This window comes from Sarcophilus harrisii, chromosome 4 (assembly GCF_902635505.1).
Source record: "Sarcophilus harrisii chromosome 4, mSarHar1.11, whole genome shotgun sequence".
Taxonomy (NCBI): Eukaryota; Metazoa; Chordata; class Mammalia; order Dasyuromorphia; family Dasyuridae; genus Sarcophilus; species Sarcophilus harrisii.
In genome coordinates this window covers 394,811,828-394,834,719 of record NC_045429.1, presented here as the reverse complement: position 1 = coordinate 394,834,719, position 22,892 = coordinate 394,811,828, and the positions used below count along the sequence as shown (strand labels likewise).

General features: G+C 34.5%; 1 protein-coding gene and 1 long non-coding RNA gene across 3 annotated transcripts in view; one reads left to right on the top strand and one right to left on the bottom strand.

The window, feature by feature from the left end:
* The window catches only part of LOC116423388, a 57,580-nt gene extending 36,952 nt beyond the window's left edge, over positions 1-20,628 (bottom strand). Inside the window, exon 1 of the long non-coding RNA XR_004233986.1 lies at positions 20,190-20,628. This is a non-coding gene — a long non-coding RNA (uncharacterized LOC116423388). The remainder of the gene's footprint in view (positions 1-20,189) is intronic.
* Positions 1-22,892, top strand: part of ALG14 (ALG14 UDP-N-acetylglucosaminyltransferase subunit) — a 120,096-nt gene that overhangs the window by 65,785 nt on the left and 31,419 nt on the right. The gene's annotated exons all lie outside the window — the stretch shown is intronic.

Genomic DNA, 22,892 nt, shown 5'->3' with positions numbered 1-22,892 from the left:
TGGAGACAAGATCTATAACTAGCTATCATGGGGCAGGTTGAATGTGACTCATTTTCCATCCTCCCACTGATTCATTAAACCTCTTGGGAATTAAGCTATGGGCCCAATAGATTTATCCTGGTCTCTACTTTGGAGACCACTGGCCTAATTAAATATAAATTATAAAAATATTAGAACCAGAAAATACCTTAGAGATCATTTAGGTCCATAATTGCCTTGTTTTTTAGATAAGGACACAGAAATCCAGAGTTAATGGCATTCACAACATCTAGACAAACCCAAGTCAACATTGTTCATCGGTTCCATGAAATCACTTCACTCTTGCAAAATCTTGCGTGTCAAATTTTTTCTACTCTCTCCCTTAGACAGCAAGTAATCTAGTATATGCTAAATATGTGCAATTCTTCTATAGATATTGCCACAATTATGCTGCAGAAGAAAAATCATATTAAAAAAGAAAAAAATAAGAAAACAAAAAGTGAGCAAACAACAACAAAAAAGGTGAAAATACTATGTTGTGATCCACACTCAGTCTCTGGATGCAGATGGTTCTTTCCATCACAAGATTATTGGAATTGGCCTGAATCACCTCATTGAAAAGAGCCAAATCCATCACAGTTGTTCATCACATGATCTAGTTGTTACTGTGTATAATGTTCTCTTGGTTCTACTCACTTCACTTAGCATCAGTTCATGTAAGTTTCTCCAGCCCTTTCTGAAATCATCCTACTCATTGTTTCTTATAGAACAATAATACATGATATCACTTTCCAGTGAAACATAACAGACGGCATGTAGTTCTTAGAGATGTATAATAGTGAATGGGCAACTGAACAGAGGACATAAATGTGTAGTTTCTGACTTTGTGTTGGGGTGTAATTATAGCATTTAACAAACAGCAACATTAATAGTTTGAAAATGAATATCCTTTTATGAAATTTGCCCACAGATAATATGTTAGGAACCATTCACTGTTATACTTTTGTCATTTATTCCACACAGATACATTAAATATTTAGTATGTTCAATGTACTATGCAAAATTGAGAACAAGCTATACAAGATCTTTCCCTGTCATCAGGGAACTTGCATGCTTCTGCAAGTCCCATGGTTCTCAATGAGAGACATATAGAGATAAAAATATTAAAAGGGGTTTAGACTTATTTGGTCTCTGCAGTGTCTTTTTATTCTGAAATGCTAATGTTACAAATTCAAAACAAATTCGCTAATTACATGGAACTTATGGTCCATTTTAACATTTTAAAAATGTTTTACAACAATAAAAGGAAAAAAGAATTTATTTTTTCATTTTACCTTTTGTAGCTATTTTTAAGCAACTGATTTTATGAGAGGCATATTAAATGATTGAATCTAAAAAAAAGTCCTTTGTAAAGAAAAAGAAAAGTCCTTTGTAAGAAATCTTTGCTTGGAAATTTGGGGGTTTATTTTGCCTTATACCTTCACATCATTAAAGGTGTGTAAAAAAAGTGGTCTTGTTTATTCTAGTATGATGAAGAGCAATGATTATCTCTAGTCCACTGTTAAGTAAATTTGTCATTAAAATATAATAATCACTAAAATATTGTCATTAATATAAATCTCAGTTGACGTCATTTGATAAACAAATAGCTCCACATTTAAAATTTCAATTTTGTTCACCTTCTAATCCCATTACTTTCCTACATTTGACCACCGTATTTTTTTACATATCTATATTATACAGTATATCTTTGGTTCATAGATTTTAAAAATTTGCCCATTTTCCATCTTATTGGGTTTTTCTCCTTGACCTTTAATAATTTGGTTACATTATTTTCATCTAATAAATGTCATTCTTATACATTATTGCATTCATTCCCACTCAGCAACTTTCATTGACAGTGGGTCAGAGGATTCTTTGGGTGCCAATATAGAGGAATTTAAAAAGACTCAGACTCTTGTATATTATTTTCAGTGAGAATAAAAAATATAGAAATCACTTGTCGGATTTGGGAACACATAAAGCAGCAATCTACCATATTCATTTAAAATTGGTTGGTGCCATAAGAATAGAAAGCTGTTACGTTCCAGTCCCAATCAGTCAAACAACCTTCTCCATCTTTAAAGTGATTGAAAAGAATTAGTTAATTTCACTTTTCCCTACAGTGGGAAATGTTTCTTCTGGTCTCCAGTGTTTTTTTTGCTCAGTGTTTTTACTTCTGAATTCCTGGTGGCTACTGGCACACAAATAAGCTGTCACTTTTTATTATGTTGACAAGGAATGGAAAATCAGTTTGTGTCTACTATCAGACTATTTATGCCTTTTCTCTTTCTCCATTTTATATTCTCTTTCTTCAGAAATGTTTGTTTCCCTTCCAAGCTATCTTCAATTCTTATGTTTTCTTTTACTCTCCTCCCCATTTCCCCTCCTCTCAACATTTTAAGATTGTGTTAGTTCTTTTGATAGATTTCTGACTCCCTCCCTCTTCTGTTCATCTTTTTCATTTCATTCTTTACTGCTTTCTTCTCCCCACACACCCTAGTCCTTCCACACACCCCCACACCCCCCCCCCCAAGATATTGCTTCTGCTGCATCTCTTTGTCCTTGGACTTCTAAAAGGTAAAATCAGCATTCATTCAGTCTGAACTTGCCTTAGACTACAGCTATAAAAACAAATATAATGAAAGCAGTATTAGACCTGTACATAATTACAGCACAGTTAATATCCACATTAGATAATAGGTTCATATGTTGTGGCAGCCATAAGTATTGATCATGGGTAGGAGAGCCTATCAGATAAGATTATAAAAGGAGTTAGATTAGCTTATCTCTAGAGTCCTTTCCAGCTCTAAACTGAGGGTTGAGGCAACTAGATGACATAGTAAGTAAGCATTTATTAAGCACCTACTATGTAGCAAGCATTGTGCAAAAAGCTGGGAGACAAACAAAATGCTCTCAAGGCAGTCTAATGGAGGAAGCCAATACAAAAGGAATATAGCCAGTATGGGGTATACTTGATGTTGGTGGAGTTGAAATTAAATAGAACAGCAGATGGAAAATGAAAGTGCAACAGAAAGAGCATTGGCTCTGAATCAGGAAGACCTGAGTTCAAATCTAGCTTTAGACACCAGCTGTGTGACTTTGTGTCAGTTTCCGCATTTGTAGATGTGGGGAATGATAATCATAGCACCCAGCTTTCCTTACAAGGATTTTGTAAGGCTCGAATGAGACCATATTTGGAAGGTACTTAGCACAGTGCTGGGCACAAAGAAGGCACTTCATAAATACTAGCTATCATTATCATCACCATCTTGTGATCTATATAGAGAGGCAAACATTGGGAATGTCATTTATCCTCATAAGTTAAAAATAAGGTGTTAACTTGCTCTGCTAGATCAGGGCTTCTTAAACTTTGGCCCAAGAAATTTTTTATGTGATTCTGGGCATAGAAACATATAAACTTATTAACTGATAAACATTTAATGATAATAAATCATACTTTCATGACTCCTATATTCAGTTATAAGACCCTATATTGGCATGAGCCACAGTTTAAGAAGCTGAGTGGTAGCGGAAATTTTTTCACCAGGGACTTCCTGTACCAGTGAAATTACAGGTCTAGGCCTTTTCCTTATGCTCTGTATGCAAATTTGTGAAGGAGATAGAGTTTGTTTTTGGTACCCTCTCACTTCTCTTTCTGTATCCCTTATTCCCACATGTCTGCTCTTTTTAGAAGCCTAATGCTCTAGGGCTGCCCAAAGTCGCATCTGAACTACACTTGAATTCTTCAGTTAATGCCTTAGCTCCTCAGATCAGGCTCATAAAGTTTCAAGTTTGGAGGGTACATAAGAGATTACTTAGCCCAAACTGTATTAGAACAGGAATCCCCTCAATATCCTCGACAATTGTCATGACTAAGGTTGTCTTCAAAAAGATAAGAACATTCATCTCAGCTTTTTGCAGAGAGAGAAGGCTACTATCAGATTGCATTATTGCTGTGTTGGTTAATTTTGAGGAACTGCTTTTTTTCTTTTTTTTTTTTTTTTTTGCAAGGCAATCAGGGTTAAGTGACTTGCTCAGGATCATATAGCTAGTAAGAGTCCAGTGTCTGAGGCTGGATTTGAATTCAGGTCCTCCTGACTCCAGGACCAGTGTTCCCCTTTCTCATTTATTCTTAATTAAAAGAGTTGGACAGGGATGGATAGCTATTAAAAAATGAAGGTAATGTGAAAACAAAAGCTATTAACCCTCATTTTTTAAGAACAAGGACCCAACACAAAGGAAAACAAGCAAAATCTAAGTTGGTTCCTTAGACCTATTGAGATAGCTCCTTTTTTTTTTCTTGCACACCAGAATTGTTTATGTCATTAAAATCTCATTTCTGATAACTTCTCTTCTCTTTCAAGCCAGCTTTTCCTGTGAAATTCTCAGATCCTTTATGAAATTTGCTCACCACAAGTTTAGAGTGTAAGTCAGATGATCCCCAACTTCTGATTCTTTTCTATCATAAATATTAAGATAATGAGGTGACTTCCCTCCAAGGTTCCCAATGTTTCTTCTCTAACAGTCCATTCAGTCTATTGCTGTGTCTTCGTCTAAATCAAATTCAGAATAATTATTCCAAGTTGTAAAGAATAAGATTGTCACTATTCATGACAAGTAAGTAGCATTTACATAGCACTTGAAAGTTTGCAGAACCCTTCATAAATATTATCTTCTTTCTCTTTAGTACAACCTAGGATGTAGGTATTGTTATTGTCCCCATTTTATAAATGAGGAATTCAAATGACTTGCTCAGAGTCAATCAGTAAAACTTATTAAGCACATAGTATGTGCCAGCCACTGTGCCAAGTGCTGGGGATATAAAAAGAGCTCGCAGTCTAATGGAGGAGAGAGCATGCAAATAACTGTACAAACAAGTTGTATACAGGAGAAAATTGGCAGAATAAACAGAAGGAAGGCACTAGAATGAAGAGAGATCAGAAAAGGCTTCCCATACAAAGTAAGGTTTTATCTGGAACCTGAAGGAAGCCATGAGGCTGACACAAAGCATAAGAATACTGCAGATGGGGGGCTGGTTAGTGACAATGCCTGGAGTTAAGTATCAGTAGGAATGTCTTGTGGAGGGAGGGGAAGCAGGAAGGAAGCAATGAGAAGATTGGATAGATTAGAGGAAGCATATTTTAAAGTACTTAAGGCAAAACAGAGAATTTAAAAAAAAAAAAAAATTAATCCTGGAGAGCTGGGTATCCTAGGGAGATACTAGAATTAATTGAATAAGAAGTGACATGGTCATCTCTGCACTTTTAGGAAGCCTGCTTTAGCAACTGAGCTAGAATTGGGAGTCAGACATACCATTCATCAGGCTATTAATTAAAATAGTCCAAACATAAAGAAATAAGAACCTGAATCAGGGTGATGGCAGCTTCAGAGAAGAGAAGAGCGTATATTGCAAAGGTGAAATAGGCAACAAATTGGATCTGGGAGGTGAGAGAGAGAGAGGAGATGAAGATAACATTTAGATTGTGAATATGGAGGACCAGAATAAGGGTGGTACCCTTGATTGCAGCTGGGAAGTTTGGAAGGTCTGAAGGGGAGAGGTTGGGGGGGAGGGGAGAAAGACAAGGATTGTCATTGTTTATATTAATGGAATTGGGGGCTGGGGATAATACTGATTGAGATATTACACAAAACTGAATGAATGAATTCCATTGATAGTTCAAAGAAATTTCAAAATCCTATTAATTTATAGTCAAGATGTCAAAAAGAGTATAAAGTTAAAGTTAAAAGTTAACTCTTCATGTACAAGAAGCAACATCATGACTACAAAAAGAAAACTTTTTTCATTTAGTTTTAGTTTTCAACATTTACTTATTTTATTTTATTAGGTTATACATGTACAATCATTTTTTAAAATATATTTCCACATGAGTAATGTTGGGAGAGGAAAATCAGAACAAAAAGGAAAAACCATGAGAAAAAAAAGCAGAAGAAAAAAGGGTGAAAATAGTATGCTTCCATCTGCATTCCGTCTCCATAGTTCTCTCTATATATATGTATACAAATGGTATCTTCTATTTAAAGTTTATTGGAATTGCCTTGGATCACTGAATTGCTGAGAAGAGCCAAATCTATTATAGTTGATCATCACACAATCTCGGTGTTGTGTACAATGTTCTCCTGGTTCGGCTCATTTTACTCAATATCAGTTCATGTAAATCTTTCTAGGCTTTTCTAAAATCAGCCTGTTTATTGTTTCTTTTTATATGTATATAGCTTTTTATTTACAAGACATATGCATGGGTAATTTTTCAGCATTGACAATTGCAAAACCTTTTGTTCCAATTTTTCCCCTCCTTCCCCCCACCTCCTCCTCAGATGGCAGGTTGACCAATACATGTTAAATATGTTAAAATATAAGTTAAATATAATATATATATGGTCTATACAGTTATTTTGCTGTACAAAAAGAGTTAGACTTTGAAATAGTGTACATTAACCTGTGAAAGAAATCAAAAATGCAAGCAGACAAATAGAGGGATTGGGAGTTCTATGTAGTGGTTCACACTCATTTCCCAGAGTTCTTTCGCTGGATGTAGCTGGTTCAGTTCCTTACTGCTCTCTTGGAAATGATTTGGTTCATCTCATTGCTGAAGATGGCCACGTCCATCAGAATTGATCATCATATAGTATTGTTGTTGAAGTGTATAATGATCTCCTGGTCCTGTTCATTTCACTCAGCATCAATTCATGTAAGTCTCTCCAGGCCTTTCTGAAATCATCCTGTTGGTCATTTCTTACAGAACAATAATATTCCATAACATTCATATACCACAATTTATTCAGCCATTCTCCAATTGATGGGCGTCCACTCAGTTTCCAGTTTCTGGTCACTACAGAGAGGGCTGCCACGAACATTTTGGCACATACAGGTCCCTTTCCCTTCTTTAGTATCTCTTTGGGATATAAGCCCAGTAGTAACACTGCTGGATCAAAGGGTATGCACAGCTTGATAACTTTTTGAGCACAGTTCCAAATTGCTCTCCAGAATGACTGGATGTATTCACAATTCCACCAATAATGTATCAGTGTCCCAGTTTTCCCACATCCCCTCCAACATTGTGCATTATCTTTCCCTGTCATTCTAGCCAATCTGAGAGGTGTGTAGTGGTATCTCAGAGTTGTCTTAATTTGCATTTCTCTGATTAATAATGACTTGGAGCATCTTTTCATATGGCTATTTATCGTTTCTTATCAAACAATAATATTCTTTTACTGGCAAAAGAAAACTTAAAATATTTATATATCTCAAAGGGGATAGCTAGTTGATGCAGTGGATAGAGTAGCAGCCCTGAAGTCAGGAAGAACCCGAGTTCAAATCTGACCTCAGACACTTAACCCTTCTTAACTGTGTGATCCTGGGGAAGTCACTTAATGTGGTGTTCTCTTCTTTTATATAATGGTTCTCTCTGAGAGTGGGTTTCTTGGGGAGGTTTTCTGGAGGCAGCCTTAGTTTCAGTTCAAAGTAATAATCACTTCAAATACAGTCAACTGATAAAACCCAAACGTTTATTTACTCCTTCCTTGATTCCAAGAGCTCTTGTAGCTTGTCCTTTGCCTCTGCTTTCTTCAGCCTCCAGCCAGCACAAAGGTGGAAGATGGAATCAATCTGACTCCACCTCCGAGAATGGGCTTGTGGGCTTCTATATCTCCCAGAGTGCTTTGTATCTGGCCCTGAGAGTTTCTTGCTTATATGCTGTTCACTGAGTACACACCAATCATTATATCATTGGAAAACCATTATTTGTTGTATGATTAAATCAATGCTAAACTAGATTTAAACATTGTCTCCTCAATTCCACTTAGTACCTTGTTTCAAGTTCTGGCCCATAACATCTCCTCATAGGAGCAGATCAATCATACTGAACCATGCTAAATTAGATAATTACTGTCTCTATCAACTCTAATGAGTTAACACTTTGTAAGGATTCTAACAACTTAATCCCAATTACCTCAGCAAAAAAAAGAAAAAAAATACATCAAAGAACAGAAGAAAGCTTAGAATACAAGGATAAATTTGAAAATTAACACATTGAGTTTATTACATTCTTTTTTTTTTAAAGGAAGCTGTATAGAGTATGAACAATGTGATTGTCCACATTTACCATTTTTTCTGATCTCCTTTGTGTGTGGAATTTTGTGTGTGTGTGTTTCTTAGCTTAAGAATTAAAAGGCACAATAGAAAATGTTTTTAAAATCTTTGAGTAAAGTGCCAATATAATGATGATGATAATATAGAACAATTGAAACAACTAATATACCACAAACATTCGGAAATATCTATACTGTAAAGCATCCTGAGATGTCTTCAGATGGATAAATGATCTATTTAAAGAAATTAAGCAAGGATTATTAGTTTAAAAAAATCATAAAACCAAATAAAAGTAGAGCTCAAGGAGGGAAAAATTTAAATCCCAGTAGGAAGGTTAATGATAAATAGAAGAGCCTGGCACACACAAAAATATTTATAGCTGCTTTTTTTTTCACAGAAGTGCATAAAAATAGGTGTCTATCACCAGGACAATGGCCAAATGAGTCCTGTAGAATGATAGCATGGAAGATACTGAACTGGAACAGATCTTGGAGGCCATTTAGTTTAAGTTCCCCATTTTGGCTGTAAGGAAACTGAGGTTCAAGGAGGTTTAGTAGTTGGTCCAAAGTCATATAGATAGGAAACATCCAAGATGGAATATGAACCCAGTTGTAGTGTTTCCAAATCTATTGTTCCTTCCATTATACCATGATGAATCATTAAAGAAAAATTTCCACTATTAGCAAAAACAAGTAACAGTATATAAGTGGAATTGTCAGGGCCCTGGCAAGAATAAACCCATGATTCAACTTTTCTATAGTACAGTAAATGCCAACATTTTAATAATAAGAAAATAACACACTAAGTCGCCAGGAAAAAAAAAAAAGACAAAAATGGCTTTTTCAAACCAGGAAAAAAAAAAGACAAAAATGGCTTTTTCAAAGAGATTTTTTAAAAGGGAATAAGGTCAGAAACTGGAATATAAAATATATGGAATTATATTTGGATATCAAATCCATAATTATCTTTCCACTATACTCTTTCAAGGCAAAATATGGGCATTGGACAAGCATTTCGCCTTTGAAGAGTTTGCAAAAACACATTTATATCTCAAGGAAGACTAAAAACAATAAAGACTCCTAGTTGAAAAGATAAGGATTTTTACAAATGGACATTTCTGAAATCAAAATAAATCAGTTGTTAGCTGAATGTGAGAACCCTCTGAATATTGTACTAAGTCACTAACTATTTTAGATCAGGGCTTCTTAAACTTTTTTTCCATTTGTGGTCCCTTTTTGCCCAAGAAATTTTACAAATTTTTACATGACCCTGGATATAGAAAATAGGTATATAAATTAAACATTTATTGATAATAAATCATAAAAAAATTTTAAAACAATTTTGTTATATATATAATTTAACCATTTATTAAAGACAAAAGCAAATTTGCATAATAATGAGATGGATTGCTTGATTATTTTTACAAAAAGAATTAAATCTTGGTGGAATATTTGATTTCTTTTACTGTTGCCAAATTTTTCATGACCCCTACATTCAGTTATATGACTCGATATGACGTTGTGATGACTATTTCCACAAGATTCTAGACTGAAGTAGGGAAGGGGTAAGGAAGAAGTCAAGGTAATATAAAAGTTATATTTAATAAATGGGAAATCACCAGTTTCACTCCTCACAGAAACTATTCCAAACCTTCTCTTCTTTCCTCAGGCCTCCAATATGGAAGGAAATGGAGTGTCATTTGTGAAGAATAGTGAGAAGCAGAGTTTGGCAGATTTGCAAAGTGCAGAGAGGGTGGTAATATCCAATGAAGCTAGAAGAGAGATTACAGCTAGGCTGTGTGAGGCTGTAAATGCTAAACAAGAGAGTCTATATTTTATATTAAAGATATAGGGAAAGTAATAGATCTATGTTTAAGGAAAATTACTTTGGCAATAAAATAGACTTGAATAAGTAAAAACAACCAGGTGAGAACCTAAATTAGATGCATACTCCTAAGGAATTCAGTATTTTTTTTCCCTTAAGCAAGAAGCTCCATATGCACAAATATTTGTAGGAACATTTTTGTGGTAGCAAAGAATTAGAAATGGAAGTATTTGCTCTTTAATCAGAGTGGCTAAACAAGTTGTGGAACATGAAACTAATGGTGTGAATCTGGTGAGAAGCTTTGGGAAAACTTAGATGAATCTGATACAAAGTGAAGTAAACAGAAAAAAGAAAAGAATATTGTATCCACTGACTGAAACAGTATAAATAGAAAGAATTTAATGATACAAGAATGTAATGGCAAAGCCAACAGCAAAGAATAGAAAAAAAGGAAGCACATCCTTTTTACCTCCAAAGAAAAGTTAGGAAATGGGCACTATGAGTATGAAGCACTGTACATTATGTCAGGCTTTCTTCCTCTGCTGATTGATTTTGATGAATTTTTCCTCCTCTTTTCCCCTCCAGTAAGAAGATTGAAGAAAAGATAAATCTATCAATATGAGCTAGGAAAACATGTTTTAACAAGCAAATAGAAGAAATGATTGTAAATTATTAATGATGCTCATTGTAACAAGATAAAATAATTTTGCATAACAAAAACCAGAACCTCAAAATTTAAAAGAAAAGAAGCACTGGGGAAAATAATTCACAGTGAACATGTAATATAAAGGTTCAGTATTCAGAATGTAATAGAAACTGATATGTTTATATCTAAGATCTTTAGTGATACAATCTGAAAAGATAATAAATAGATAATTTTTGAAGGAGAGATAAACCAAATAGGGAAAAAATTCAAAATTTTTAATTATCATAGAATGAATTATCATAGAAATGCAAGTTGAAGAAACCATCTCCTCATTAAAGTGAAAGGAGTTATGGATAGTGTTAGAGATACCATTAGCAGTGCTACAGAGAAGCAGGCAGTTTAATACAATGTTGATGGAACTGTTGACTGACAGTCTTACATAAAAAGACTCACAAAACTAATTAGACCTTTTAACCCAGTGTTTCCATTGGTAGGACTATAGAAACAACTTATATGTCTGATGATTTGGAATGGCTTACTAAATCATGGTATAATGATATAATATTTATGATATCATAAAAATGACAAATATGAATACAAGGAAATGTAGAAAAAATCAATAAAGCAATATAAAGCAAGATCAGCAGAAATAAAACATTTATATACATCAACTACAGCAATGTAGTATTTTTAAAAGATAGGGAATGAAACCAAAGATGGAGAAACATCAGATGGTCTTGGATACAGAACCAGAACATGTCTTATTTGTTGTATTTAAAATTTTTTTTTTGTTCTAATTTGTTAAAAGCTACAAGAAATTTTATTCCATTTTTTTAAATGATCATTTATCTTAATGAGAGTTTGTTAACAATTTTGAGTTAATTTTGAGAAATTTCTTTTGAACTTTTAGGACTAGTGAATCATTCATTTCTGAAAGAATTCTTCCTCTATCATCACCACCCATATGCATTCAAAATTATTTCAAATCATATCACTAAATTACAAGCTACCTAGATCAATGGATAAATAAATAAATAAATGCAAGAGCATGGCACAGGCCTATAAGAATAGTCTGAGATACACTGAAGCTCAGAATAAATTGAGTCTGGTGCTACATGATGAGAACAACAAAAAGGCATTTTAATTTGTTTTGTTTTTTAAAACTTTTAAAGGAAAGATAAAAGTAAAGTAAGATGATTACAAGATCTAGTATGGTTCTAATTCTAATACAATTTCTAATATAAAAAAGTTTCAATCTAGCTAGAGCCTGCAGTCATCTCTGTGGTCTAGTGGAGATTTGGTCTCTATCTTGAAGAAACATGGTTTGGGTTGTATTTTGACAAACCCTTAAAGAGCTTAAATATTATGAGCTTATATTATTTCCTTGGTTTGTTTTTTTTTTTTTTTGATAAAATTTCTTCTAGATCAGAAGATTGAAATAGACTTAGCATACTTTAGTAGACATTTTACAGAGTCTTTCTGTTGTCCTTGTGGATAGGACCATTTACCTGACCACAAACATTTGTTATTCAATTACTATTTTTCAGATCCTATGCTAAGTGCTGGGAATATAAAGAAAGACCAAAAAAAAAAAAAAAAAAAAAGGCCCAGTTCCTGTCCTCAGGATTTATTCAGTCTAATGAGGGGGGACAAAATGTAAATAGATAGATACAAGATATATTTGGGAGGTATATAGGAAGAGGTAATCTAAAAAAAATAAGACTTGCTACAGAAGATGATATTTGATTCTTGAAAGGAACTGGAGACACGTAAGAGGCAGAGGTGAGGGAGTAGAATATTCTAGGCTTGAGGGACAGCCAGTACATCGGCAGTGAGAAATGGAGTGATGCATTTTGGGGTGCTACTAGTAGACCAGTGTAGCTAGATTGTAGTATGTGTAGAGCGGAGTCAGGTAAAAGAAGGATTTGCATCAGAGTTTTCCACGGTTTCTCTGAAACCAAACCATGATGTCTTAGGAAACAATAATATTCCATTATATTCATATTTGACAATTTGTTCAACCATTTCTTTCAGCTTCCAACCTCATCATTCCCTTGAGATCGTGCTTTCCAAAGTTACCAATAATCTTTTATTTGATAAGTCTAATAACCTTTTTTCTCCTACTCTATTCATTTCCTGGTTCTGAGCTCTCTCTCTCACTGCTTCTTCTGAAATGATTTATACAATAACAACATAGTAAGGAAGAAACAACTTTGAAAGACTCTAATCAATGCAGTGATCTATCACAATTTCAGAGGTGATGAATCATGCTATACCAATCTGGTCATGATCATTCACTTGGTATCTCATCAGCTCCCATATTCCTCATCTCTATGCCAATGATTCCCAGATCTGTGTATGGATCTGTCTTGTGAGCTGCAGTCAGCACATTTCTCCACCTTCAATTTGGACATCTTGAACTGGATATCCCATAGGCATTTCAAGATCAGCCTCTTTAAAATAAACTCATTATGTTTTTCTCTATATATCTTCCCCTTTTTCCATAACTTCCTGATTACTACTGAGAGTAATGTCATCCTTCCTATCACTCCCACTCACACTGTCAACCTGGACTATTCTTCACTTGCACTTAACCCACTTCAATAATCTATTGCTGTGTTTTACCATTTTCGCTTTCTCTCCTATACATGCCCTTCTCTTCACTCATTCAGTTTCCATGGTGGCACAGCCCTTATAACTTCACACTTGGATTATTATTGTAGCTTCCTTGTTGATATCACTTCAAGTCTTTTGCCACTTCAGATCATCTTCTCAGTTGCCAAAGTGATTTTCCTAATGTAGAACTGATAGTGTCACTCCCTTTTCCCCTCAGTAAGCTCCAGTGGCTCCCTGTTATCTCCAAGATCAAAATATAAAGTCCTCTGGTTAGTTTTTAAAACCTTTTGCCACCTAGCCCATTACTACCTTTTCAGTCTTCTTATCTTTACTCCCTTCCAGGTATTCTGTGGTTCAGCAGCTCTGGGTCTTCATCTGTCTGTCATCTCCTAACTGTCCTTCATCTGTCCTTCATCTTCTGACTGTCCATCTGTTTTTCATCTCCAGACTGTCCTTCTTCTCCTGACTGTCCTTTATTTGTCCTTCATTTGCTGACTGTCCTTCATCTCCAGACTGTCTTTAATCTATCCTTCATCTCCTGACTGTATGTCTTCTTCCTGGCTTATCATTTATGCTAGAATGAGTTCTTCTCATCCTTTACTTTCTGGTTTCCTTCAAGAGAGCTCAAAACCCACCTCCTTCAAGAGATTTTTTGTGATGGACCCAACTGCTACTGCCTCCATCCTGAGATTATCTTTTCTTTGTGCTTTATTTATCTGGTAGGTACAATTTTTGACATGACCCCTCCCCATTAGAATGTGAGCTTCTTGAGAGCAGGAATTATATTTTGTCTTTATTTGTATCTTCATTGTTTAGCATAGTGTCTGGCACTTTGTGAGTACTTAATACATACTTGTTGACTGATTGACAGGAAGGGGACTATTCTAGGGGGCTAGAGATAACAGCCCCCAGATTCTGGATTGGGGGATATATTTGATTGTTATGAACATCCAAGGAAGAGAGACTGCTTAGTGAAAATGGTTAAGGTGGAAGTAGCCATGGGAAACAAGCATTATTTTGACTTCCCCTACCACAAACAATGAATCGGAGATATGTGAAAAAGTGTAGCCAGTCCTAGCAAGGGTAAACATGGCTACAGTGATAACAAGAGGGATCCATATTTCTGTGAGGGTCTGAAGATGGAAGGATCACAAAAGAGAGAAATTTCACATGAAAGGAAGTTTGTTCTTTCTGAGGCAAGCATTCCAGAGGACACAGGGGGAGGAGGCTGGATAGGGAATTAGGGATGGGGGGAGGGATAGAGTAAGATAAGATGGGGGGAGGGAGAGGCAAGTTATGAAAATAGAGAATAGGGTTTGTATCCCAGTTGTTCAAGAACCCTGGAATGGAGTGAGTATAAATTTTCCCTTTTTTTGTTTTTTCTTTCTCATGGTCTGTCTCTTTTTATCTTTGTCATTTCATAGAATATCAATAAATGTTGAATTGGGGAAAAAAATGGAATGAGTGTAAGGACACTGGGACATATTTACTCTTGAGTGATGAATCCAGGCAGAATATCAGTAATTGAAGAGAAGTTCCTTGAGGATGGCATGAGATTAAACTGTTTCAGGTACTCCCTTAAATTTCAGCCTTCATGTAGAGGAAACATGTCACAGCAGAGAGGAGCATGGAGTTCCATGAGAGATTATGGAGATATGTGGCCTAGTTAGGTGGAGTGGTAATGTCATAGAATTCTTCTCTTTAAAAAATCAACTGCACAAATGCAAAATGAGAGCTATATAGCTAGATGATGGTTCATGAAAAATATCTGTGGTTTTCATCGGATGATGTCCAGAATAAGTCAGCAGTGTTACATTTTAACAAAATCAATGCCAATAATGTGCTTCTAAGCTATATTAACAAAGATGTGTATCATGAACAAAGAAGGTGATAATTCTTTTTTTTGCTGAGGCATTTTGGGGTTAAATGACTCGCCCAGGGTCACACAGCTAGAAAGTGTTAAGTGTCTGGGGTCGGATTTGAACTCAGGTCCTCTTGACTTCAGGGCTAGTGCTCTATCCACTGCACCACCACCTATGATAATTCTTTTTCTCTAGTTTGATCATTTCCTCTTTCACTTTACTCTGATTCATTTCTGAGCACCACATTAGAAGAAGAAAATTCACACACTTTACTGGGTCCCAGAGAAGGACACGAGATTGTAGTTTGTATTTCATTCTCAAAGAAGATCATGACATCAGGAAGGTGATACCATGACTTTCAGGTGAATTTGTTTGGGATGTCATAGAAAAGTCAGGTATTTTATTCAGGTATAAGTTGGATTGCATATGTTATGGATTATATCACTTATACTTTCCAGGTCTCACTTCAAATACATAAAATGAGGGCATTGGACTAGATGACCTTTAAGATCTTTTCTAGCCCTGAATTCTATTGTTCTTTGGCCTCTAAGGTCCTTCCAGTTGTAACATTCTCTGGCTTTCTGTTTCATTTATATTTCTTATCTCAGAGGTCTGTCTCAGAGCTGAATACATGCAGGAAATACTTGTTGAATGAATTGACTTCCAAGATATTGATGAGACATCCCAGAATGGCCAACTATCTGCCAGAATAGACAATATAGATTTAAAATTTGTAGTTTCATATGTAATCATCTTTTTTTTCTATTCTACCATGTTATAGAAATGCTTTTATTTCTGAAGTTTGGAATAAAATAAATAAAAAGAAAAAAATGAGGGTTGCTATAGCAAAATTTCCTAGGCATTCAACCAAACTAACAAATGTTTAAAATGCTTTTAATGCCATGCAACGTGGAAGAATCTTCCACTGGACACTCACTTGTTTGTACTTCGTGGGATAAAAGGAGACTGATTACTTCTTTCCTGAGGCCTGTTTTTTTTTTGTCTTATTTTTTGAAAAATCAAAGGCAGGGAGAGCCTTATTGGGCCAGACAGTTGGCAGAGGTAGAACCCTTAATAACAATCAAATGTTAGCATGAAACACAGCAGGGAGCTCTCTCCTTGGTAACAATGTAGTGCACAGATCAATATTTAGGAAGTTGGATTTAGTTCAGGATAAGGGAACTTCATTTCAAATCATGGCATGGAAGATACTTCCTATAACAGCATTTCATTTCAGATCTTGGACTTACAAATCCTATAAATAACTTGCATCCTTTTGCATATGGGACAAAAAGTAGCAGGTTTATTCTTCCATGATTATTCCTCCTCCCCTTTCTTCTAAAGAAGGACTTAAAAGGGCCTGAAAGACATAGCCACCATGGTAGCGAGATGCCTGGACTGTGGCACGGCAACCGCCTCAGCAGGAGGAAGAAAGGCAAGAGCTTAGTTTTTTGGTTTGGAGTTTTTAAAGGGCTAATGTTCTACTCGAAATATAAAATGGGCAATATAGTTACCACAAAAAGTCTCATTTCTCTTCTGCTCTAAATTTCATCCTTAGTCATTCATTGTGAAGTCATTCAGGCATAGTAACTTTTCTTTCACTACAAACTCAAAGCCGCAGATACTGGCTCTTATATATGAGGCGCAAGCTTTTGACCTGAGAGAGACTCAGTGTTCCATTGTTGAAAGCAGGATAGTTGGAGGTTCAGTGCTCCCTGCATCTGAAATTAACCTCTCAACCCATCAGGCTCATAATCGGTGACCTTTGGCAGTGAAAGAAAGAGCATTTTACAGATAAATACTGACTTAAAACCTCATCACTGACCTGAAAAAAAAGATTAATGCTTTTTTATTCAAATAAATGCTGTATCTCATCTGAACTGTTCTGCAACCGGGTCCCCAGTTTTTCCATTCTGGTTTTGCCAGATGATCCAAGCTGTCTGACCAAGTGGAATGTTATCATATCCCTTGCATGGCTCTGCCAGGGAGCTGCAACCTATGCCATGCAGGGTGATTAAGCAACACATGTCAGGTTGTCCTGGGACTCATATTGTCTTCTACTCTTCTCCCATACTTCCTATATCCAGTCATTTGCCAAATCATGTCATTAATTTTGCTGGAGTATCTGTGACATCTGTCCCTCCCTTTTATTCTGACTGCCACTCCCTAATTTAGGCCCTCATTACATCTCATTTAGACTGTTAGAAGTAGCCACCTAACCAGTTTCCCTACCTCCAATCTCCTCTATCTAAGATGTCCTTCAAACTACTGCCAGAGCTGTTTTCATAATGACACAATCTGATTCTTTCATTCCCCTGCCCAAAAATCTTCAGTGATTCTGGGAGAGCCGGAGGAAGCAGAAGGAAACATAGCAGAGAACGCTGGAGTAAAGTTTAACTAAAATCTTTCCATTAAAATAAAGCAACTAATAATTGCCTTAATGATAATTTATCCTTCGAAAGAAAGAGGCACCATAAAGAAGCAGTTTTATTCTGGATCTGATTCTTATCAGCAAGTGGGAATTAGTGGTTCTGAGGGTGGAAATAAGAACCTTGGGGGGGGGGGGGGAATGACCATTTCATCATAGAATTTGTGATAAATAGAAAGAAAGCCATGAATTTTCTACTGTGCAGCCTAGATTTTAAGACAACAGATTGCAGAAGGTTCATAAAAACGATAAGTAGGATCCCATGAACCACAAGTTCTAAAGAAGTTAGCCTTAGAGGAATAAAGGAATCTCTAGAATAAAAAAAAAAAAAAAATCTTCAGATAATGAAGGATATATGTATTAAGTACCTACTGTGTACCAGGCACTGTACTAAACACTTTACAATATATTATCTGACTTGATCCTCACAACAACCTAGGGAGATAGGTAATATCTCCATTTTACAGTTGAAGAACTGTATAACCTATATTTGAACTCACATTTAAACACTGAACTACCAGCTACCAATCTCAAGAGACTGATGTGTATACACAGGCAAATCATCACCAACTTCTCATTTTTAAAAGATGTATACATACTATATAAAAGCATTGATAGATAACAAAAGAATACAAAGGCATAGGATGGTCATATAGTAATAGTGTCACTAATACTATAGCTTAGGATGAACTGAACCTATCCAAGGAAAGATAAGGATAATAAAACAAAATATGGTATTTTTTCTTATCTGCGCTGAGAAAAAAGGGGCATCAGAAAAAGGACAGGCCCACTGACAGTGGAGAGAATACATAGCTGTTCAATCCTTATTTTATTTGTTTTCCCTATCAAGAATTTTTTTTTACTTGAAAGGACAAAATAAAGGTAGCTTGAAGTCCAAATATAGAAATAGTAAGAGAATCTCACTGCCTTTGATGAACTGGCCTTAGATCCTAAAAGAACTGACAGATGAAAATTGAAAAGGAAGGGGAAGTGACAAAGAGAAGAAAGTATATATATATATATATATATATATATATATATATATATATATATATTCACCCAGCTAGATTCCATAGACACTATCCATAGTATAAGAAGAATAACACTTGAGACACCCATAAATTGATAGGAGACAAAGTCCAAAAAAAGAGACAATAGGAAAATCCCTGGTCTCAAATGTCACAAATGTTCCAATTGAATAAAGTATAGGCAACAAGAAAGATGAACAAGAGATCTTAACACAAGGGGACACATTTAACCTCATATTAAACTTAATGCAATAAGATTCATGTCTGGGAGATGACTTTGAGTAGACATATATTATAAGATAGGTTAAAGAGGCCACAGTAGTTTTGTATATGAAAAATTATACTCACATGAACAAATTCAGGAACCAGGGGAAAAGCATTACAGTATTTAAGTGAAGAAATTTGGGGGGGAAAGCAGTTCTCTCATCAGATTATTTTAAAAGTCACCTCGACAGAAAGAGGAAAGAAATGAGTTCAGGGAACAGATAATAAGCCTTACATAGGACTTAATAGTGATGAGATATCAGTTAGCAAGATATCTATAAAGACCTCTTTTTGCCAAAAAACAGAGCAGCTAAAAATTTCTTGATTTGCCTTACTGACAATTTCATTCTTTAGAAGGTGGAGGAACTAAAAAAAGGGGAAAAAAAATTTTTTCTGGCTCTGGTTTCATCCACATGGAAGGCCCTTCTGGTATGTGATAGAGGTGAGGAAAACAGTGCAGTTTAACATGCAATGTCAGTTTTGGGAAAGCAAATTTTAAAAAAGCTCATTGTGGATAGTCGGAGTCCTCACCAATCAAGTTAGATTTGGGGGAGGAGGGGGTTATAAATTTTTATTTTACACTTTAGTTTCCCATTTGTCTTGACTCAGTATTATATTTACCTGGAGAAGCATCTTTGTAAATCTTACTGTTCATCTAGTAGGCTGTTAGAAGACAGTAAAAAAAAACTGACAGACAAATCCACTTTTCTGCATGGACTTAAGAAAAGGATGATTTTTTTTTTTTTTTTAGCCACCTGGGTACTTTTGTCCATGAGTTATAAGTTCATACTCTGAGCCAAGTATGTTTCTTGTGTTTCCAGTTTCCCTAGGGAAAATGAAGCACATTTTTCATGAAAGGCATATTAGTAATGGCAGGTTGTCACTTCCAAAAAGTCTAACTTGAATTTTTTAAAAAAGGACACATACAACTTAGAAAATTGGCAAAGATGATAAAAGGTTTGAAAAGTCAATGTTATGGGATTGTGAAAAGATAGGCATACTACTACATTATTGATAGATCAGTTACTAATTCCCAATATATAACATTTCAATATTATCAGAAAAAACTAATAATCCTCAAGTTTGGGGTTTGTTTTTAGGTTCCATTTGAGTCTTTTATTTGTTTTAAATTCTCAAAATACTTCTGTGAGTCTTTGTGTTTTTAAGTTTAAAAACACTTAAACAAAATCCAGAAGTCTATGAAGAAGATACTAGTTGCTCAGAATTATAGAATTAAAGTACCCTGTATAAAAATTCTTGAGCCCCTTTTTGATGATGAAGTTTGAATGTGGACAAAAAAATATCTGTAAGAAAAACTGCCAGCCTGTGTTTACTTGAAGATAGCATGCATTAAGAAGAAAATAAAGGTCAGGAGGAAAATATCACTTACCTATTTAACACAGGGCCTTGACAGTATTCAGGAGTTATATAACTTCTTTGAAATGAAACCAATTCTTCCTGTTTAAGAGGGACACTCCCTATTCCTTTGAAAATGTTAACTGTTTTTCCACTTAACTCTCTAAAAAGTATTCCTAATCCATTAAAATTAAGTGACTTGTTAAAGGTAGTTCCTATCATTAAAAAAAAAAAAAAATTAATAATTTCCAACCTTTATTTAAACTCAACTTTCTAATTTTCTCTGAAGCCACCAAATGCATGTCCAATAGCATTAAACTTAACAGTGGAAGTAAACAAATAGAAAATTTTTTAAAGGTCAAATTTTCAGGAAGTTGTCACCTTGACCTTCTGATCCAAAGCACAGGAAAACCAAAAAACTCAATTTCCTTAGCTGAAAATACTAACAACCTGCAAAGTGAAGGGGGAACAAATAAAATTTAACTTGACAGTACAATTTTAATTACCCTAGGTTCATTTCTACAGGAATCTGATATGTTAGGAATCTGAAACCAGGTCAGAAGTAGCAGAAGGAAGGACATAGATTTAGGTGAAAGAAGTGGCAAATATGTATATGTGTTAATAACCACTCTGATCCATTTGCCAGTTTTGCGCTGCCAAGGAATTGGGAAAGCAGTGAGAATTTCTAGCTTCTATGTATCTTTAGAATGGTTGAGTGTAGCCTTACCAGCCAAATAATAAAATTATATATTTCAGGCTGGAAAGGACCATATAAGTCAACCTTCTCGTTTTCCAGAGAAAACAAATACAGAGGTTACATGATAAGATTACATAGGCAGTAAGGAATAAAATGAGGATTTGAAATTAGGTCCAGTGATTCCAAATGTAGAACTCTTACCATTTATCAACCCCAGAATCTCAATACAAATTTAATTTATCTTTATACACCTTACATACAGTCAAGTATGGAGAATGAAAGCTAAGTCTTTGAGACTTCTGAGAGAAAATACTTGAAAAGAGAATAGGATATAAATTTTTCCCTAAGGACTGCTATGGGTACAATCCAAAAATGTTGATATGTCATCTCATTATGATCATTATAATTTACAAACTTATTTATTGTTTCTGTGTTTTGTTGTTTGGCCCACCAGCCCTTTATAATTATTTTATTTCCAGGTGATTTTTAATACTTTTTTTTTTCTCCAGCAACTCTTTACTTAATATAAGTTTTACTGCATTGTGTTCAATAAAGCATGTATGCTTCTATTTTTCTGCATTTGTTTGTGAGGTTTTTATGTCCTAAGACATGATCGGTTTTTGTAAAAGTGCCACATATATCTGAGAAATTAATTTATCATTATTATAATATTAATATATTATTTATTATATTATTAAATATTTATTATATTAATATTAAATTAATAATTTGAATTATTAAATTAAAATTGATTTAATACAAAAAATTTAAACAAAATATTAGCAAAAAGAGTAAAATAATGTACCACAAGGATTATATGCTATGACCAGGTTGGATTTATATGAGGGGTACCAGATTGGCTTACTATTAAGAAAACTGTCAGCTTAATTAATTAGATAAATAACAAAATTGTGATTATATAAATAGATGTTGAAAAAAATAATGTTTATTTCTGTTAAAAACACTAGAAAATATAAGAATAAAACATCTTCTCCTTAAAAAAACAAGTAATGCATGTCTAAAGTTAAGAGCTACTGTTATTCATAATGGAGGAAAACTAGAATCTTTTCTGGTAAAATGAGAATATCCTTTGTCATCACTTCTGTTTCACATAGTACTAGATGTGATAGTTGTAGAAATTAGGAGAAAATAAGTAAATGTAAAGAAAAAAGTAATCACTTTTTTGTAGATGATATGTAAATAAAATGTAAAATACTAGATAACTAGATACTAGATAACCCTCTAGTCAATAAAATAATTAAAACAGTTAATAACTTCAATGTTTCTGGGTAATTTAATCATTTTACTGATAAGGTTAACATGTTTTAAATAATAGGATGGTTATTTGACCATCTCTCTTAGACCAAAAATACTCATGGTGGCAGGTTCACAGTTTACATACCTTTCAAAGAATAGGGTGTTTCTAAGAGGTGGCAATCAATTGGATGATGATCTGTATTAAAATGAAGGATTGAGAGTGTCATCTTGTCATCTTTGGATAGAGAAACTTTTTCTATACCAAATGACCCACAACTATCTATTTGAAAAATGTATACCGCTACCCAAGACTGAGCAGAACACAATAGCTTCCACAAGGATAGCATCTTGAGGAAGAAAATCCAATCTCATTATCAGCAATATCCTTCAAGAGACTGTTAAATCAGACTTTGAAGAATGGGAGCATTCTGGATCTCTCCAGGATATTGGTTTTTTAATTATCATTTCTCTCATAACAAACTTGAATTTTATAAGATAATTCACACAAATCATTAACAAATCTATATAATACCAGTAAAATCTAGCACAAAGAGATAGAAAGAGGAATTCCATTAAAATGAACTAGAAAATGTAGTTTCTTTACCAAAATACATACAAGAACTATATAAATACAACTACAACTCATTGTTTACAGAAATATGGACCTAAATAATTGGAAAATATTAATTGTTAATGAACAGGAAATCCAAAATTAAAAAGTCAAATACTATAAACTTAATTGAGCTACAAAATTGAACCATTTTATAGTATTTTATACATTTA